This window comes from Corvus moneduloides, chromosome 1 (genome assembly GCF_009650955.1).
Source record: "Corvus moneduloides isolate bCorMon1 chromosome 1, bCorMon1.pri, whole genome shotgun sequence".
NCBI lineage: Eukaryota > Metazoa > Chordata > Aves > Passeriformes > Corvidae > Corvus > Corvus moneduloides.
The window spans coordinates 87,682,971-87,697,702 of record NC_045476.1 but is presented as its reverse complement, the minus strand read 5'-3'; the positions used below and the strand labels follow the sequence as shown (position 1 = coordinate 87,697,702).

Genomic DNA, 14,732 nt, shown 5'->3' with positions numbered 1-14,732 from the left:
CCTGAAAGGATGGATGGGGCTCTGAGCAACCTGGTATAGTGGAAGGTGCCTTTGCCCCTGGCAGGAAATTTGAACCAGATGATTTTTAAGGTCCCTTTCAACCCAACCCATCTTATGATTCTATGACAACATGATCCTGTTGCTTCTCTGAGCTATGACCTCTGCCGTACAAGAAACCCAAATGATGGACTTGCAGCTTTCCACAAGGACAAGTATTTTTCCTAGTATTTATCCTGAACATATCCCTCTCAACCCACAACAATTTTTGCGTTATATCCATACCTTCATGTAGCAGACAAGCACTTCAACCTTCGTCCTCTCTAGTAATTTTTTCTTAGAATTGGAAATTGAACAGCCCATGCTTTTGAACCAGACAGCTTCCGAAACTAGCTCTCTCATTCCAGCTCCTGTGTTTTAGTTGAGACAAGGTATGGAAAGAAGGCAGCTGTTTCAACTCTTCTTGGCATGTAAGAATTTCATCACCGTACAGAGCTAATGACTGCTAAAGATGGCTCTCTGCCACCTTTGATTGTCTAGTCATTCCAATACTCCAGTGGAAGTACTTCATATGCTGAATAAGCTGAATCTAGAATTCAGTCTTTTAGGACTAGCCACATCTCAAAGCCAATACAAAATGAATGCCATAGCAAGCATCATGGTCACAGAGCAGTACTAAGAAAGCAACAACAGAAAACCAGAGTTTTCTAATTTGATGCACATCCAAGCTCTTGAAGTGACAAGGCAAAAGAAAAAAAATAGGTAACAAAAGAAAAGGAAACAGAAGGTGAAAATGTATTGCTTTCCAAAAGACAAAGGAGACAAAAGGATGCAGTATAACTAGAGGGACTGCTTAGGATCTGAGGATTTCTTACAATGCTCTTTCTTAAGTCTTGGGACATGTGAGGGAAGCCTGCTTCAAGTTTTTCAGATTAGGGATTTATGGGTTTTATTTATGTGCTTTTTCAGGAAGCAGATTCCTCACAAGGTCTAGTGTTTCTCAGCCTAGTGACATGGGATTCTCCAGGACAGCTCACCTTGCCACACCCCATGAAACATGTATGGGTGATGACAACAGCAGCACTTCAAACCTCATTCTCCCTGTCCCAGGGAATGCAGTGGCAATGCCAAAGTAATGCTCAAGTATGAGACGACTACTAAAGGATGGAAGACAAAAATAATTGACAACGGACTGAAGAAATACTCTTTACCAACCCAGCACAGCACTTCATATTTTGCCACAAGTAGAATGGTACCATTTTTAGCACAAGAACTTTTGGAGACTGCTGATGGAAAAGATAAGCAAACAGAATTTTTAAAAAGTAATCAATCCATAACAGCAAGACATATATTAATATATTAAGTAAGTTGCTTCAAAGAACTGTCTGGACAGTAAGAAAAATTAGAACAAGAACACAAAAAGGAGTATGCAGTATCACCCACAAGGAATACCTGGCAGCAAGAATGGTTTTCCTTCTGAGTTACTTTATATGAGGGTGAAGCAAATGCAGACACAGAAGAGAAACAGGAAGGAGTGTTAGCAGTAGTTCACTAGCTAGCAAATCACAGCAGAATTTCTGCTTTAAAATGTACTGTAGTACCTCTCTTCAGCTTATATGGGAGGAAAAGGAAGACACTCAGAACTCATATCCAAATGCGAACACCAAATTTTGCCAGTTCTTTTCAAGACAATCAATTAAGAGAATAGAAGGATTTTTCCCCATTAGGAAAAGCATTACTATTTTTCCTGTCTGGAAACAAATGTTCTCAATAAATGAGAGTGCTGAGTACTTTAGATGCACAAAATATATATTCTTACACATAAATGTTAAATGAATTGCTAAAATATAGGATGCCAGTTGATCATGCTCAAAAATATTTTAGTATCTTATGAGGAAGAAAGTTCTTACAAAGTAGTTTTGTCAGTGGTGCTCTTAAAAGTAAACTCAGTAATTAAGTTATTGATCACTTCCATGCAAAGGTAACAGGTGTAAAAAAGTCTTAGAGTCGATGGGAGTCTCTCTAAAAACACATTTTCCCAATGAAAAAATGTGTAAACAAACATTTTTATAATACAAGAATTACAGAAATTTGAACCTAACTCCAAAAATGGAATGAGAAGTCTCACTTCTGTTTCTGTAAAAAGCTCAAACTTCTCGCTCTGCCAAAGCTTTCCCCTGTTAAAGGGAAAACTTTTCCCCAAGTTTAAGGCATGCTGCAAATATTCACTATTCCAGATGCCTTTCTACACTTGCCACTCCTATATTCAGAAGTCCTTTACTTTTCGCAGAATCACAGAAACACAGAAAGGACTGAGTTGGAAGGGACCCACAAGGATCACTGAGTCCAACTCCCACAAGCCATCCTGATTGCCGATTTATATCACACTAATTCTTTCAATTGGTAAGAGTATGGGGGAAGCTGGGCTTACCATGATATTATGTATATTGCAATTCTAACTTCTATGTCATTCAGACTTCCACGACGATCCTTAAACAATATTCAGCACAAGTGAACTGCATATTATATAGCCCTTACTCAAGATCAGCTAATTTTCATTCTGTTTTGTCTACCTTTTTACTATTTGCTTACAATCTATGGATCAGCAAACTTAAGGCCATTTTAACACAGGCTCTAAAAATAACGGATACGTATTGAAGCATTTCATTGCAAATGATTCCAAGCACACATTAATCACACACAAAGGTTGTTCAAATACATTCTTTGTTCGGTGACTACCCTTGTCCCAAAAGTGAATGATCAATAAAATAAAGTCAAGACCTTGACCACAAAAAATCCACATCGTAACACTAAATCAACAGTCATTCAACCCACTCTGCATACATTCATTTATTCAAAATCTTGCTTGCATAACTTAATGACTTTACATTTTTGGTATTTTCCTCTGCAGGAGAACAGCAGCCGGTATTGCAGCAGCCCTGCCAAAGTACACACTGAGATTATGCACTAGACCGTGACTTAGAGAAATGGGAACATGATGAATGAAGACTTTGAAGGCACAATAAAGAGGAGTAAAAGCAAGGCATGGGGTTTTGGAAAACAGGCCAGGAGTTGCAAGGAGTGCCTTGGTGAGGGATGTTCTGCCAGGCAATCTTGAGGAGCAAAGAAAATAAGCAGACAAGAACAAAAGAAAGCAACTTAGTGTCACTTTTCTGAGCCAAATCCCAAAGCAAGAAAATTCACAATGTATCTGGTTTTTCTTACGAGGCCTAGGCAGGACTCTTTTCTCCTTACGAGCTCACCAATATGTTGCAAGGCAGCTTCCCATATGCTGTGGGACCAAATCTTCTAGGCTCTGCAGAAGGAACAGCTTTTCCTTTTTCAACAGCGCTAACTCTGCTGAGGACCTACCCAACTTCCCACAGAAAGCACTAATCATCAACAGAGGGAGAAGTTTGCAAGTTTTCCCGAAAGAAGGGTAAGGCACTGTGTAACAACAACCAAAAAAATTTACAAGCCTGTCTAAGCTGATCATAGGATAAAGTTTAGATACCAAATTCCAATGTGTCCTGTTTACGGACAACACTGAAAGAGCACAACACTTATAATGATATTTCCATTTTTTTAATCCTAAATGTCAAGGAATTTAAGTTCTGCTTATCATGCACTACTCACAGCCTCTTTAACTACAGGAGCATCAGATACTTTGGCTTTTAAACTAAATGGTATCTGCCATTTTAGAAATATTTCAGGTGCTATTTGGGAAGATAACATTTCTATGGCAAATGAAGAAACAGCAATACTATTCAAAGTCAACTTAGCAAAGCAGTTATCACTGCCAAATAGACTAGCAGTTTTGTTACTACAGAGGGAAGAACAAGTAGTTCAAACTCATATCCACATATTACGCTATTGTCTAAAGTTTTACATTTAGAAATGTTTTATAAAGCACTTGGAATACTAAAAAAATACAGCCAAATTTACAACAAAAAATTATTGCCCGAAGGTAACAAAAGCTTAGGAAATACCAGGATATTGATTCACTGTTCATGAAAGCTTCCATGTACTGATTTTATAACTGATATATCTTCCTCTGCTCGCTAAAGCCAAATCTGTCTCCTCTACCTTGGGAAGGAAGGCAGCGGATGAAAAACCAAGCATCACCCCATCCTTGGTGAGTACTCTTCAAGGGTCCTGAATTTCAAAGCATACATTTGAGAAGAGTGTCTGACAGAGGTTTGTTGTTTGGAGTGATAAAATGTTGACAGGAAACTGAATTTGTCCAGCCTAGATCTATGGGTTTTTATTTTATTTTTTTTAAAAATAGCAAAACAAAAAACACTGCACACTATCAGTAAGTCAGGGATGGCTGTCTTGTTTGTATTTTTGGCACACACAGAAGTCAGTGAAATGTGACTTCCAACATTCTAGACTAGGACTTTGCAGTAAAAACCTGTATCATGCTTTCCATAATATGGTATTGCATGGGAGGTGAAAGCACAATACATTTTTAGGCTGTGCTGCTACTGTGTGGCAGCTGGCAATACTCTGTGTGAAATGCCCAGTGCTGGGCAGTCAGTGTAACTGGCAATTGCCTGGATGCAATGTCTTTTTTGGAGACTCACTGTCTACCCTTCTCTAACCCAACCACAAAGTTTGATGGGTTCTAAGCATTCTATGAACCCAGGAGGAGGGAATTCTTGGCAGATAATGCCTATCTCTGGGGTATGCTACTGGCAGAAATTAAATCAAGAGCAAATCTGGCTATAATCGGAACGAATCACAAGACTTCTCTGGGTTTCCGTCTGACTACAGGCCATGACATCCTGCAGCTATGTTCACTGAACAGATGCTACTCACGTCCCAATATTTCAAGTTATAGGCAATGTGGGAAGTATCTTCATTTTTCTCTTTTAACAAGAAGTATTAACACCTCAAACGCATACCACTGAGAGGTTTACACAAATAGTGTGGTGTCTGTAATTTTCTAAACATATCCAGCACACATCACCTTATGAGATATTAACTCTTATGAAATGTTTCCCAAAGATCCAACTAACTACTTACATTTTATATCACAGATTGAAATGGGGAGAAGCACAGTTACTTCCAGAAAGGTACTTTGTCTAAACTAAATAATGCCTCCAAGGAAAAACATAAATGTTTTGCAAATCAACCATTCCACTGTATGAAAAACAAACCACAAACAAAACCAGCACAAAACCAAACACCATAAGGAAAACACACAAAAAAATCCTGAAGCAAACACAAACAAAAAAATCAAAACCAAACACCTCCATCCTCCATAAACCACACCAAAGATTAAAATAGCTAAACTGGATGCTAAACTAGTTTTACCTCTTTCCTGTTTTGTATAAGCCAAGACATTTAAAGTAGTTATTTTTGACTTCTGTTTAAAAGAGATAAAGAAATTCAAAAAATGAACTTCAAAACTTAATTTTATCTGGCAATATTGTCCAACAAAACCTCATGGAAATCAAACATATACTGTACTTGTCAATTGTAATTCTTGTGAAACAGAGAGAAATGATTCTGCATTCTGGATCCTGTGAAGTAATTTGTACAGACAATATTCTTACACAATGGACTGTAAAAATCTTAACATTCTATTTTTTAAGTTTACCTTGAACTTCAGGAAGGATATCTCTGAAAACACTAAAGTAAACTAATAGGAAACAAAGCTGTTTTGCTAAGACAGTCCTTTCCTAAAAATGTCTTTTCTATAACATGGGCATGTTGTTCAAGGTATTTAAGTCGCATTATGAAGAAAGCTTTTTCCCCCTTAAATCAAATTTATCAGATTACAAAATTACTGGTATTAATCCAATAATTTATTTTCAACCAAGAATATCACTATTACTTCAAACTGTACCTTGTAATGCCTATTAATGATGAAATATTGTCACAGTGGTTTATAGGCCACAAGCTTCCAGCTTTTAATCAGACCTTTGACTTTCATGAAAACTGTCAATCCTGCACCACCACCCCATTTTCTTCCCAGTTCGGCTGTAGAGGATGTAATTTCTTATGGAAGACCCATACTTTTATGATAGGCAAGTCTTTTGCTATATGTACACTGCACTTTAAGCATCATTCAGAGTCTACACACATATCAAAATTCTCCATCACATATATATTGGCAACACCAGGCTGCACTGCCCAGAGAAACCAATGGGCACTCCTGGGTCTGGCAACCACACAACTTCAGCCAGGAATTTCAACCTCTTTAATCATGAAGACAAAAAGAGAAACTACCTCTCCTGAATATCCTCTTAAAGTGCTTAAGTAATCCTCATCCTAATGTGCTTAACTTCGATGGAAAAATAAACACCTTCCACACTCCTGATGAAATAATTTTCTGGATCAATATGCACATCAGCTGAGGTCAGACATTTGTTTTTGCTAAATGTCTCATGCTCTAATGACATTTATCTGGCAGCATCATTATCTATAGTAGCATCTTTATCAAGCAGGAATCATAATGTTGCTACAACATTCTTTTTTGCTGGTCAGCATTTTTTGTGGTAGCCATCACAAAGAGTACATCTTGCTTATTTTATATCCTTGGAATTTAAGTGTTTATTAATTAAGGGGTTGTTTTAATTTAGATGGAGAAGGATAAAAGACCACAATAGCTAAAATGACATCAGAACTTAGGTGAGAGGACCCCCAAAGTAAAAATATTGAGAGAAGAGGGGTTATGTTAGCCAAACCTAGACTTTTCTTTTTTTATAAGACCACTTCAATAATAAGGATATATTTAACTTAGCAAAGGGCTTTAAGTATCGGGAATGCTTTACTTGATTTTCTCACAATCCAGCAAAAGCATAGCTTGGGAACTCATTACTAAACCCACCCCAAAGCTGAACTTCTTTAGAGTTAAACTGAGCCTTTGGTTATTAATATCATCCTGAGTACCTCCTCTTCAGTTTCACACCCACTAATAAATCTGAATCCAGTTCAAACATTGGAATTCTTCTAAACTGACTTCTTTTTCTCTTCTTGGGAAACTGTTTTGTGCCTTTTCTCCTGGTATCAGCAGTCACTCAAGAGCAAACATAAGAGCTATTTAAAACTCTAAGGAAGTAACGCTATCTTATGTGGGCAAAGTACGTGGACATATTCACGACATCACCTAGCAGGACACACTGTTCAGAAAGTGTTTGCATTTGTTCTCGCAATGAGTTGCAGGACTTTGCAAGATTTCAGGCTTACTTAGCTATACCTTTAATTGGAACTGCTGAATACAGAAAGTCCTTTATTGTAACGCAGCTTAGAAGGAAAAAAAATCAAACTTTTTTTTTTTCCTCTTGCATAAAAACAGATCTCTCAAGAAAATCTCCAAGAATTGCTTACTTGACATCCATGGTGTTGCCAAGAGCTGAAAAATTCCCAAATAAATGAGAAGACAAAAAACAGAATAAATGCAAAATCACAATAAGCCCACGATTACTTCTACTAAGAAAAGCTTGTGTTATTTAATCATCTGCCATGAAAACAACAGATATTTTCTGTTCTTTTGCTGGTCTCAGAGCAAACACAGCCTAATTAATGCATCAAATGCACTATTGTTTAAGGTAACAAAAGACTTCATAAATTTATTTTCCCTTTTTAATTACATAACAATAAGATGTCATATCCACGGATGAAAAGTTTGCTACAAGCTGCAATTACTGGTTTTCAACATTATGACACAATCTTATTGCATCTTCAATAACATGTCAGTATAGTATATACATAGAGGTAGGACTTTCAAAGCTTACCTAAGGAAACGTAAGAGGTTCATTTATAATTTTACAGAGAAACTGAAGAGTATATATTAGGATTAAGGATCAAATTATCAATAAGTAACTTTTTCTTTGGGGCCTGTTTTCAAGCCACATTAGCTTTTTACTTATTACATTTTAAAAATAGATAAAATTTATTACAGGAAATAAAGAAACAAAAAAAGCTGATTTGTAGGTTAAGGATGAGTCGGACGGACGTAGACGGAGACGGATGGACGGATGGAGACGAGAGATCTCTATAGGCAGGTCTTGGGACACAGTCGGTTTATTGTAAAGGCGTGGGTATAGGGGCACTGCTCAGAGCTGCCTGACTCAGCTCTGAGCAGGCCCAAGAGAGTAGCAGGTGAGAGAGAGAGAGAGAGGGTGTAAGAGCAAGAGTGGAAGTAAGAGTAGAAGTGGAAGAGAGGAATAGAGAATGAATAGAAGTGTAGTAAGTAATAGAAGTGAGAATGTCTGAAGTCCTGGTTACAATACAATAAATCATCTTCTGTACTGAATATTCTAATTGTCACTAACCAATCTAATACAAGATACAAATCCTATAGCATTTACATACAGCCTATAAGAGTTCTTATATTACCATAGAGTGTTACATCTTAACTTCTAAAAACTACTCTTTGGACCCCTTCTGCTGAGCTAGTAGGGTCTGCTCTGACCCTTGGACCTGCTTGCAAGCAGAGGGTATTGTTCCATCAAGAGGGGATTATCTTCAGTGGCCATACCATTGTTTTCTAGTTGTTCAGTAACTAAGACCTGGTATTTCAAAAGTGGCTTTCATTTCGATGTTGCCTGTAGTTTTCATATTCCCAAAATCTTTTGTCAGGCAATCATATTTCCAAGGTTTTCCTGTTCCATCTTCCCCAACACTGATTTAAAAAAAAAAAACACACACACACAAAAAAAACCCCCAAAATGTAAAAGCTCCTGAAAGAAATCAAGGGTAACTGCTGCCAAGATTTCAAATAAGCATTTTTAGGAAGTCTGGGCAGGGGAGGGGAAGAGCTTGGCAGGTAGACAAAGGCCATTTTTCCCTCCAGCTTTCAAATGAGCAATAAACTAAAAGCTATTCACTTCCATCTCTCACTTAACATAGCCACAGTCAAAGCAATGATTTCTTTGCTCAGATGAAGTGCCCTTTAAGCATGCCCTAGATTTGCAATGAATTCAGTGTGATTTTAGCTATACAACTTCCCCTGACTTAAATGGAAAATGCATGACAAGAAGACCAAGCAATTTTATATAGAACTCGAGATGATCACTACACTGCTAAGTCAGGTGTTGGAAACCTAAGGACATCTTTTTTTTTCCAGTTCATACCACCAGCAAATTGTAACCCATAGCACTTTAATTTAAGTACATGCATATAAAGAATTACAGTAAATGTACTTCACCTACAATAAATACACATTTAGATGATTAAATAAGATGGGATATTTCTACTCACTAGCCAAGTAGTTTGATCAATTTATTACATAAAATTAGATCTGAAACAAAATTAGCTTCCCTTCCTTAAATGTAATTATATAGAAATACACAATAAAAGTTAGGTATACGTAACACAGCTGTGGTTTCTTGAATAGATCCCAAGAGAGAAGCTTTCAAATCCATCTTGAACAGCTAGCACCACATTGATGAAATGCTTTTACATTACTTTCTTTTTCTGTTTATGGTTTTCAGAGACTATGATTACTTCAGTGAAAACATGGAAGCTTTAAATAAAGGTAAAGGAAAAATAAGTGGAATTTGGGTTGTTTGGTTGTCTTTTTTTTTTTTTTTTAAATAACATATGTAGGGAAATTATTTAAAATTAATAATACCATCAGTTTGGTACTGTTTGGCTAAAGTTGAAGAACACTTCAATGAGAAGCACCAGTCAATCAAAATCCGTGCATGAATGGGAGTAGCACAATCAGTTTGCTAAAGTAGATCCTTTATTATAATTTTTATACTTTTGTATAAGGTCAAAGACTAACTAAGAATATTTAATATTTTAAGAAATACATTAAATACTAGATTTTTTTTTCAAAGCTATTCCAGCAGAGGAAGACATTTGATAACAAGTCTTTTTTCACTGCTGAAGTATTAAGAAATCTTAAAACTTCTGCTAAGTTGCTTATCTTTTACAAAGGTTCCCATCAGAAATGAAATACTTTAAGACAGAAAGCTAAACCTTAACTGGAAATGAAGAATAATTTTTCATAACTTTACATAAACTTGTAAGTCCAATACTATTTTGTCTAACTTTTTTTAAGAGTTAGACTGAAAATAACCGCAAGGGAAATCAGTGGGAAATGAAAAAAAAAACCCCTAAGATATCACACATCTGCAGATCAACACCTCAGTCTTGCTGTCACGGCTGTAAGTGCTACCTTTGAATTTCTGATGGTAGGAAATCCTAAGGGAAATGTACAGCTAATGCTTTAGAAGAAAACTATGAAAACATTACTTTTATCTGTTAGAAGACAGAACAACATAATGAGAAATATTCCTTCTTTTTCATTGCTTCAGCTTTGTAGTTAGAATACTAAAATACCAGGTTGGAAGAGCCCTCAAGAATAATCTGGACCAACCTTTCCTGGCAAAAGCACAGTCTAGACAAGATGGCCCAGCACCCGGTCCAGCTGGCTCTTATAAGTGTTTGACACTGGGGAATCCATCACTTCCCCAGGGAGATTATTCCAATGGCTAATCATTTTTATTGTGAAAAATTTTCCTCTTATGTTCAGCCGGAATCTCCCCAGGAGTAACTTGGACGCATTACCCCTCATCTTTTCCATGGGATTTCCATGGAGTCTCCATGTTCTTTTTAGCCAGCCTTTAAATACTGGAACATAATGATAAGCCTTCTTTTCTCTAGGCTGAACAAACCCTTTCCTCACATGGCAGGCTTCCCAGTCCTTTGATCATCTTTGTGGCCCTTCTGTGGATCCTCTCCAGCTTGCCCACAGTTTTTTGTATAGCAGAAATCAAAACTGAACACAGTATGGAGGTGTGGATGCTGAGCAGATACATAGCTTGTTCCTGAAAATACTAGCAAGTTAAAAATACAGTAACTAAGAGAGAGAAAAGATGTCTAAGGAAAGGGAAGATTGTGTATTCATCATGAAAGAGAGTTTTAAGTTAAAAAAACCACACAAATATGTATCTGTAAATAGACCCTACATACTACAGCCATTTTTAAGTGCACATACATATGCATACACACATACATATTTACTTTAAAGCACTCATTACATAGTAACCTACATCCTGTGACCCTTAAGTGATATAGATTCATGGGGGCCCTCCATTGCAGACTGCTTCTTTCTGTGGAATGGACAAGTTCAAATAGGTATGTATTAATAAGACAAAGATCTTTGAATTTCACTGTTCCACAGCAAGAAGGACACCGTGAGAAAGGACTACCAGGAGTCTCCCTCACTTACAAATCAGTGGGCCATCTCATCTGGGCAACTACGGGTTAAGAAGATAGTGGTTTGGAAAACTTCAGTACTGGTGTCCCAAATCTCACAGATGTGTTGACAGGCAGCACTTTGCTCTTCAGAAGCTGTAGGACCACTCTTGAAGTCCTCAGTAAGAAAAGCAGGTCACTGGGAAAACAGCTGTGAGGGAATGGTTATTGGAGGCTACATTGCTCCTTTAATCAACATGCTAGCAGATTTACATTCCTCCTGCATCTACTTTCAGGATCAAAATACTATGAAAACCTTAAGGGTACTGGTCTTAAACCAACAGCTGCGCAAGTATTCAAAAGGCATTGGGGCTCTAGAACCAGAAAGATGGGGAGAATACTGCAAGTGTGTTTTTCTCAGTACTGCAGTGGAAGAAGAATTACTTTCAGTAGCAAAGTATTAGTGAATTTAAGACCCATGCCTATTAAGTCTTTCTCCTATGTCATGCCAGGTGCTAAACCCACCTGGATGAATGAATTACAAGTTCTTTGGAAGAAGCTTTCTAGACAAAAAAGAGCTCACATCCCAGGCATTCATATTATGAATATCCTACGGTGGACTGGGTCACTGTAAGTTTCCACCTCATTTTCTAATCATACTGTAGCCCAGTTTTCAGCCTACCACTAAGGACTTCATGTTTCTACCTAGAGAGCAATGAAGCTGATGAAATCTCCTCCTAAAAGGATCAGATCAAGTGAAACTAAATGTAAGCCTAAGTAAGAGCTCACTCTTCGCCTGCATTAGAAGTTCCCTATAGTCAGGGTGTAGGGAATCTCTTGATGTGAAGCTGATTCATTTGGAATGCTGAGTCCAAACGAGCCTAAATTCTGAAACACATGAAGAGAGTGCAAAATAATCTTTGCACTTTTTGAAGTACACAGACTTCTAATTTTTGCACGTTTCCTGACCAGAAAAAGAGAGCCCGTGGCTGCATCCAGAAATCACAGTGCAGTGTGTACTTTAAACACAGCTGAAGGCTGCTAAAACAAGGCTCGTGCTTGCAAGGCAAACAGGGCACGTGTCATGTGCAAGGGTCATTCTTGGTAGAGTTAAATGGTTCCATAGCATTTCATTAAGTTTTTCCTGTATATGTAACAAATGTATATCCTATCTTTAGAGTGAGTATCAAAAAGAAGAAGGGAAAATATTGCTTAAATACAGCGAAGTTGCAGATTCGGAAAGAAGAAAGGGGAAGTGCCAAGACAACACAGAAAAGCAAAGGGGAAAAAAGAAGATAGAGTTCATCAAGTCATTTCTTCCTAAAGCATATTGCTGAGAGAAATGTTAAAAAAATTGTGATTTTTTTTTTAATTTTTTTTTTTTAAATTTTTTTAAATCAATGTACAGTTTACCACAACCATGTTTGGATTTGAACTGCAAGTCCTTCCTTAGTCCCTGGCTCAGTTCATTGGTGCTGGAAACCAACAAGGCCAACTCCTTAGGCCCTAGATTACCAAGAACATAAAAGAAATGCCTCAAAAGACTAGCTCTTCAGACAGTGCAAGCAGTGAGCTGAAGAGGGTGAAAGCTGTTTGATCCCCTCTAGGAAGAGGGAAGGAACTGGCCAGGAATAAGGCGTGTCAGTGAGACTGCTGAGCAAAGATAACACTGGCTGTGCTCTGTCTCCAGAGAAAAACAATACAAACCAAATAAACAAACCAATGTTCTTCCAGGACACATTCTCTGTCCTCTACCTCTCAGATGATTAAAGTAAACTGGAAAAACAAATTGAAAAGAAATTAAGGAGACAGCTTTAACTTTATAAATTTCACAAGGACTGCAGGCAATTTTAAATATATGAACTTCAGGGCAAAATGTCTGCTCAATGCCCACCTTGCCATTTCCTCCTAGCACCTGTAGCCTTCTGTTACCATTACTTGAAAAAAAAGAAGTCACCATGTTGGAATGCAGTTCCTGTTCTTGAGAGTGTTGTGAAAACTGAGTGGACATCAATTAGTCATCCCAACACACAAGCATATGCTGTAAATTTCAAAACACTGTGTCATTAAAGAGACTACTTTAAATTGCTCACATATGGTGCTGCAGTTCAACTCTAAGGAAAAGTTAACAGTTTTCAGCCTCTTGGTTTTAAACATCCTTACAACATTATGTTTCCTTCTCTTCCTCCTTGAAGAGGCATGTTTCCACAATCATGTAATTCTCTGACCTGTCTACAGATCCCTAATTGTGAATCAAAGCCTGAAACTATAAGCTTTATTATGCTTAAACAAAAAAACCCCCCACACAATAGAATATCACATAAAGACAAACTTGATTTCAGGATGATAGTAACGATATTTTAGCAGCAAAGGAGAGCATCTGAAAAATTAATATTTTCTAGTTGCCCCAAATCACTGAATCACAGAATGGTTTAACTTGGAACGGACCTTAAAAATCATCTGATTCCAACCCCTCTGCAGTGGGCTGGGACATCAGCTACTAGACCAGTTTGCTCAAAGTCCCATCGAATTTGGCCTTGAACACTGTGAGGGATGGGAAATTCACAGCTTCTCTTAACATCCCATTCCAGTGTCTCACCACCCTTCTTACAAAGAATTTCTTCCTAGTATCTAATCTAAACCTACCTCCTCCAGCTTGAAGCCATTCCCCCTTGTCCCATCAGTACATACGCTTGTAAAAGTCCTTCTTTGGCTTTCTTGTAAGCCTCCTTTAGGTACTGGAAGTCTTCTGTGAGGTTTCCCCAAAGCCCTCTCCTCCAGACTAAACAACCCTAATTCTTTCAGCCTTTCCTCACAGGACAGGTGCTCCATCCCTCTAATCTTCTTGGTGGCCTCCTCTGGACTCACTACAACCCGTCCATGTCCTTCCTGTGCTGGGACCCCAGAGCTGATGCAGCACTGCAGGTGGGGTCTCACCAGAGCAGAGCAGAGGGGCAGAATCCCCTCCCTCACCCTGCTGCCCACGCTGCTTTGGATGCAGCCCAGGACATGTTTGGCTCTCTGGGCTGTGAGTGCACAGTGCTGGGTCATGTCCAGCCTCTCACCCACCAGCACCCTCAGCTCCTTCTGGGCAAGGCTGCTCTCCATCTGTTCATCTCCCAGCCTGTGTTGATACCAGGGGTATCAACTGTGCTGCCCTGACCCAGGTGCAGCACCTTGCACTTGGTCTTATTGGACCTCATGAGATTCCCATGATGCCAGCTTCCAACTAGCTACACTTCAGTCACAACTTGTGTGATTTTTCCCAGGTATTAAGTATTAAATGCAAGCAATTTTTCCCCCCACAATTAAGGCCGTTTTGTTGTCTCCAGACCCCAAAAATGTTTAAGGGTAGATGAATGTATTGACAATTTTTTTTATAATCTAGAAGGCTCCTTTAGAATATGACCAGCATTTTTATATTTCAGAAGGGTTCAGTAGAAACCAGTGTCCTCAATGATTAAATGAACGGGAATATGAAATTGCATTATGGTTTAGAAACAGGATTTAAGGTCCTGCTGAAAGAACTCAGGCATCTTTTTCTCATCTCCCTAGTTTCTTAACGATACCTTAAT

At 38.1% G+C, this 14,732-nt stretch overlaps 1 protein-coding gene and 1 long non-coding RNA gene across 2 annotated transcripts in view; one reads left to right on the top strand and one right to left on the bottom strand.

Moving 5' to 3' along the window:
• The window catches only part of LOC116448010 (catenin delta-2-like), a 255,663-nt gene that overhangs the window by 162,205 nt on the left and 78,726 nt on the right, over positions 1-14,732 (bottom strand). The gene's annotated exons all lie outside the window — the stretch shown is intronic.
• On the top strand, positions 1,784-10,114 carry LOC116448015. The gene is made up of 4 exons (XR_004241784.1): positions 1,784-2,400; positions 2,909-3,436; positions 4,065-4,132; positions 9,444-10,114. It is a non-coding gene; the product is annotated as an uncharacterized LOC116448015 (long non-coding RNA).